Here is a 6,285-nt window from a genome sequence, read left to right as displayed (position 1 = left end):
TTGTAACATTCTGGACGGGATGAGGGCTCCATAACCAGTGCTGGAGTGGACGGGGGAAATAGGCTAAGGGTTATATCATGGCACTCAGCAGATGTTTACCCAAGTAGACAGGGGGTCCCAGGAGAAAGATGTTATGGAGAATGTTGAATCAAAGATAGGTCCATAAATACTGGAGTAACTGTGTTCAGTTCTGGGCACCATGTTATAGGATATTGTCAAGCTTGAAAGGGTTCAGAGAAGATATACGAGGACGTTGCCAGGACTAGAGGGTGTGAGCTACAGGGAGAGGTTGAATAAGCTGGGTCTTTATTCCTTGGAGCGCAGGAGGATGAGGGGTGATCTTATAGAGGTGTATAAAATCATGAGGAATAGATCAGGTAGATGCACAGTCTCTTGCCCAGAGTAGGGGAATTGAGGATCAGAGGACAAAGGTTCAAGGTGAACAGGAAAAGATTGAATAAGAATCTGAGGAGTAACTTTTTCACACAGAGGGTGGTGTGTGCATGGAACAAGCTGCCAGAGGAGGTAGTTGAGGCTGGGAATATCCCAACGTTTGAGAAACAGTTAGACAGGTACATGGATAGGACAGGTTTGGAGGGATATGGACCAAACGCATGCAGGTGGAACTAGTGTAGCTGGGACCTTGTTGGCCGGTGTGGGCAAGTTAGGCCTGTATCTACACTGTATCACACTATGACTATAACTCAGCGGGACAAGCAGCATCTCTAGATAGAAGGAAATTGGTGATGTTTCGGGTCAAGACTGCAGGTCCATCCGATGCACACGTTAAATCAAAGACTGGGCCACATTATTGTGAAAGGCCGGTGATGGAGCTGAGATCCGGGTCCGTACAAGAACCAGCAGCGTGAGATTAAAATGAAATGTGAAGGGAAAGACATAATTATTACAAAGACAATGACTAATCTCCACTGTGGCGGACCGTCACCCGACCAACCAGCGGATAGACACAGAGTGCTGGAGTAACTCAGCGGGTCAGGCAGCATCTGTGGAGAACATGGATAGGTGATGTTTCACAGAGTGCTGGAGTAACTCAGCGGGTCAGGCCCACTCCCACATGCTTGCATCAGATTGATTCAAGATTCAAGAGAGTTTATTGTCATGTGTCCAAGATAGGACAATGAAATTCTTGCTTTGCTTCAGCACAACAGAACATAGTAGGCATGAATATATACAGAACAGATCAGTGTGTCCAGATACCATTGAATATATATATATATACACACACACATAAATAAGCAGATAAAGTGCAATGGGCTATTAATGTGCTGGAGTAACTCAGCGGGTCAGGCAGCATCTGTGGAGAACATGGATAGGTGACGTTTCGGGTTCAGATCCTTCTTCAATTGGAAAGTAGTGGGGAGGGAATTGTAGGTAAGAAAAGGCCATGATGTTGCTTGACCCGCTGGGTTACTCCAGCATAAACCAGCATCTGCAGTTCTTTGTTTCTGCAACCAGTGGACAGAATTGGCCAGACTCTCTGAAGTAGCCAGGACAGCATGGTGGAAGGAGGGAGATTATTGGGAGATTGAAGGTCACAGAGTGAAGCGGGCAGTGTGTTGAGGAGGGAGTGCTCTTCCCTGCTCCTTTCCCAGGTTTACTCCGCAATGGAGCGATGCAGAGACAGTGGCCCTACGGCGAGTCACTGATGCGGCCAGATGTGTTGGCACTGTACGTACACGGTCCCGTCTCAGCCCGCTTCCGGGACCATTTCCTGTTAGGACCCACCTTTCCCCCATCCCCCACATGATCGCTGGGGACAGAGCGGGAGAGTTAAACATGGTGGGAGGTATGTTGGAGGTTAATAGAAGCCGCTGGATTCAACAGATGACAACACTGGGATGTAAGATTCAATGTATTTATTGAGAACAGCAAGCAATGGATATGTCCGTACATTCAGTAACAACTCTGTGGAAATGACTCACTTGAATAGGCATTGGGGCACAGTGTTGTACTGTGGCCCCCAGACCCGTGAGGTTAATTACGTCTAAACAGTGTTCACAGCAGAGGATCACAATGAGAATGGCCCGTGAACAGCAGGCAGCAGGTGATTGAACAGGTGAATCTGTGGAACTCATTGCCACAGAAATCAATGGATATTTTCAAGGCAGTTAGATGGATTTGTGATTAGTACGGGTGTCAAGGGGGCAGGGAGGAGGCAGGAGAATGGGGTTAGGAGGGAGAGATAGAGTAGCCATGATTGAATGGTGGAGTAGACTCGATGGGCCGAATGGCTCAATTCTGCTCGTGTCACTTAAAAACATGATTGGAAGCGAAATATAACCAATAGTTCACTCTTGGCTATTTCTACGTGAATACATTTATACTTTACAAAGTGTAAAGTTACCGGGCAGCTCGAGGGAATAACTCAGTGTTGGGTCCTGCCAGGCTAGCACAGTATTTCCCACTACATGTGGAAGCGTCTGCGTGCAGTTAAAGGGAAAGAAAGTGTCGTAAAGGTCACGATTTATCTAACAGGGCAGGAGGATGGGAACCAATGCAAGGAGACAGACAGAGGGCCGTAAAGTGGTGAATGAAGCAAAAGGTAGAAGGGAGAAAAGCAAAGCAAACTTGAAAGGAAGAGGAAGTGGGGTGGCGTTGCTAGTTAAAGAGGAGATTAATGCAATAGCAAGGAGAAACATTAGCTTGGATGCTGTAGAATCTGTACGGGTAGAACAGCGAAATAGCCAAGGGCAGAAAGCGCTTCTTGGAGTTGTATACAGACCACCATACAGCAGTAGGCTGGTTGGGGATAGCATCATACAGGAAATTAGGGATGCATGTAGTAAAGGTACAGTGGTTTCATTGGGTGACTTTAATCTACATATAGATTAGACCAACCAAATTGGTAACAGGACTGAGGAGGAATTTAGGAATGTACCAGACTAAGTGGGACCCGTTGGATCCCAGCATCACACGGGAGGGCTGGTCACCGAACGCAATATTCCACCTCTCCACCAATTCCAATATAGGTGGCCAGTGGGGGGGGGGGGCATTCTGGAGCGCTAGTTTGGGTGTTGTGGGCTGAAGGGACTGGTTTCCAGAGGGCTAGTATGGACATTGTGGGCCGAATGGATTCTTGGGCTGACGGCTCAATCACTCAAGCCTGATGTGCTGGCAGCTCGCTCACTCAAGGCTGGTGGGCTGGCAGTTGACTCACGGCTATTCCTTGAAATTCCATTTCAAGCAGGGTGCAAGGCCACCAAATTCAAGTGCAGTTTCATACCTTCAAGCAGGGTGCAAGGCCACTAAAGACAGCGAGTCGTGACCTCTCCCTCCTGCATCATACAGACTGAGCCACGCCTACACTTCTGCGTTTTATAGTCCCTCACCCCTCCCACCAGAAGGGGCGTTGCCTTCATGGCGTGATTGACAGGAGAGAGAATCTCAACATTTTTTAAACATAATAACCCTTTTATTTTTCATCGCTGAGAAAAATCCACTGCACCTGAGGAGAAGAGGGGGACTCTGAGTAAGATGGCCAAAAATCACAGCCATACGTGGTAGCTTTTTTTTCTAAAATCAATCTAAAGCGCAAACAGGAAGTGGTCAAGATTAGACTTTTAATTATATAGAAGGCAAGGCAACTTTAATTAGGGAAGGCAACTTTAATTAAGCAAGGCAACTTTAATTAGGGAAGGCAACTTTAATTAGAGAAGGCAACTTGAATTAGGCAAGGCAACTTTAATTTGGCAGGGCAACTTTAATTAGGCAAGGCAACTTTAACATTCCAAACCAAAGGCAACACAGCTTCAGCATTTGAAAACCACATTAAGGGCACTGACAGGTCAGTAAAACCACTCACAGTTTAGTAGTACATTGACGACTGCTTTGGTGCCACCTCCTGCACCCACACACAACTGACTGACTTCATCCACTTCACCACCAACTTCCATCCGGCACTCCAATACACCTGGACGATTTCAGACACTTCCCTACCATTCCTTGACCTCACCATCTCCATCGCAGGGGACAGACTCCTGACCGACATACATTATAAACCCACTGACTCACATGGCTATCTGGACTACACGTCTTCCCACCCTGCCCCCTGTAAAGACTCCATCCCCTACTCCCAATTCCTCCGCCTACGCCGCATCTGTTCCCAGGATGAGACATTTCATACCAGGGCATCGGAAATGTCCTCGTTCTTCAGGGAACGGGGATTCCCCTCCGCCACCATAGATGAGGCTCACACCAGGGTCTCATCCATACCCCGTAACACTGCTCTCTCTCCCCATCCCCGCACACGCAACAAGGGCAGAGTCCCTCTGGTCCTCACCTTTCACCCCACCAGCCGGCAAATACAACACATAATCCTCCGCCATTTCCGCCACCTCCAACGTGACCCCACCACTCGCCACATCTTCCCATCTCCCCCATGTCTGCCTTCCGCAAAGACCGCTCCCTCCGCAACTCCCTCGTCAATTCTTCACTTCCCTCCCGCACCACCCCCTCCCCGGGCACTTTCCGTTGCAACCGCAAGAAATGCAACACCTGTCCCTTCACCTCCCCCCTCGACTCCATTCAAGGTCCCAAGCAGTCGTTCCAGGTGCGACAAAGGTTCACCTGTATCTCCTCCAACCTCATCTACTGCATCCGCTGCTCTAGATGTCAGCTGATCTACATCGGTGAGACCAAGCGTAGGTTGGGCGACCGTTTCGCCGAACACCTCCGCTCAGTCCGCAATAACCTACCTGATCTCCCGGTGGCTCAGCACTTCAACTCCCCCTCCCATTCCCAATCCGACCTCTCTGTCCTGGGTCTCCTCCATTGCCAGAGTGAGCACCAGCGGAAATTGGAGGAACAGCACCTCATATTCCGTCTGGGGTCCTTGCGTCCCCTTGGCATCAACATTGAATTCTCCCAATTTGGCTAGCCCGTGCTGTCCCCTCCCCCCCTCCCCTTCCTTCACCCTCTAGCTGTCTCCTCCCATCCGCCCGCCCTCGGGCTCCTCCTCCTCCTCCCTTTGTCCTTCTTTCTTTCCCCACCCCCTATCAGTCTGAAGAAGGGTTTCGGCCCGAAACGTCGCCTATTTCCTTCGCTCCATAGATGCTGCTGCACCCGCTGAGTTCCCCCAGCAATTTTGTGTACCCACAGTTTAGTAGACATGTGTTCAGTGTTATTCACAGCTCAGACTGAGAGACGTGACCCTCTCGCTCCCCCATCTTGCAGAGACTGATGGAGGCACTCAACACTTCCGGGTTTTATAGTCCCTCCGGAAGGGGTGTGGCCTTCAGGAGAGAGAATCGCAACATATTTTAAACACTAATAACTCTTTTATTTTTCATCGATGGGAAAAATCCTCTTGTCGTGCGAGCGGAGGGGGACTCTGAGTACGATGGCCAAAATCACAGCCGTAAGTGGCAGCGTTTTTTCTAAAATCAATATACAGAACAGGAAGTGGTCAAGATCAGACTTTTAGTAATATAGATAAGGGATGATTTTCTGAGCCAATATGTACAGGAACCGACTAGAGTGCAGGCCATCCTAGACTGGGTATTATGTAATGAGGAAGGATGAGTCTGCGATCTTGTTATGTAAAGCCTAATGGGCAACAGTGACCATAATATGGTGGGATTCATGGTTAATTCAGAGACTAGGGTCCTGAACTTAAAGAAAGGCAACTTCGATGATGGGAATTTTAGGATAGACTAGCAAATGATACAAAGGATTGACAGTGGAGATGCAATGGCAAAGATTTAAAGATCGCATGGATGAATTATAAAAATTGTTCATCCCTGTATGGAGAAAAAATAAAATGGGGAAGGCGGCTCAACCGTGGCTAATGAGGATAATTAAGAATAGAGTGAAATCCAAGGAAGTCCCTTACAGTCAGAAACAGGTGAATTTATAATGGGAAACAAGGACATGGCAGAACAGTTAAACAAGTACTTTGGTTCTGTCTGCACTAAAGAAGACACAAACAATCTCCCAGAAATGCTAGGGGACTGAGGATCTAGTGGGAGGGAGGAACTGAAGGGAATCCACATTAGTCAGGAAATGGTGTTAGGTAAACTGCTGGGACTGAAGGGAGATAAATCCCCAGAGCCTGATGGTCTGCATCCCAGAGTACTCAAGGAGGTGGCCCTAGAAATTGTGGATGCATTGGAATGTTCTGTCGACTCTGGATCAGTTCCTGTGGACTGGAGGGTAGCCAATGTAACCCCACTTTTAAGAAAGGCGGGTGAGAGAAAACGGGGAATTATAGTCCAGTTGGCCTTACATCGGCAGTGGGGAAGATGCTTGAGTCGATTATAGAAACAT

Source organism: Amblyraja radiata, chromosome 12, assembly GCF_010909765.2.
Source record: "Amblyraja radiata isolate CabotCenter1 chromosome 12, sAmbRad1.1.pri, whole genome shotgun sequence".
NCBI classification, from domain to species: Eukaryota; Metazoa; Chordata; class Chondrichthyes; order Rajiformes; family Rajidae; genus Amblyraja; species Amblyraja radiata.
This window is presented reverse-complemented; position numbering follows the sequence as displayed.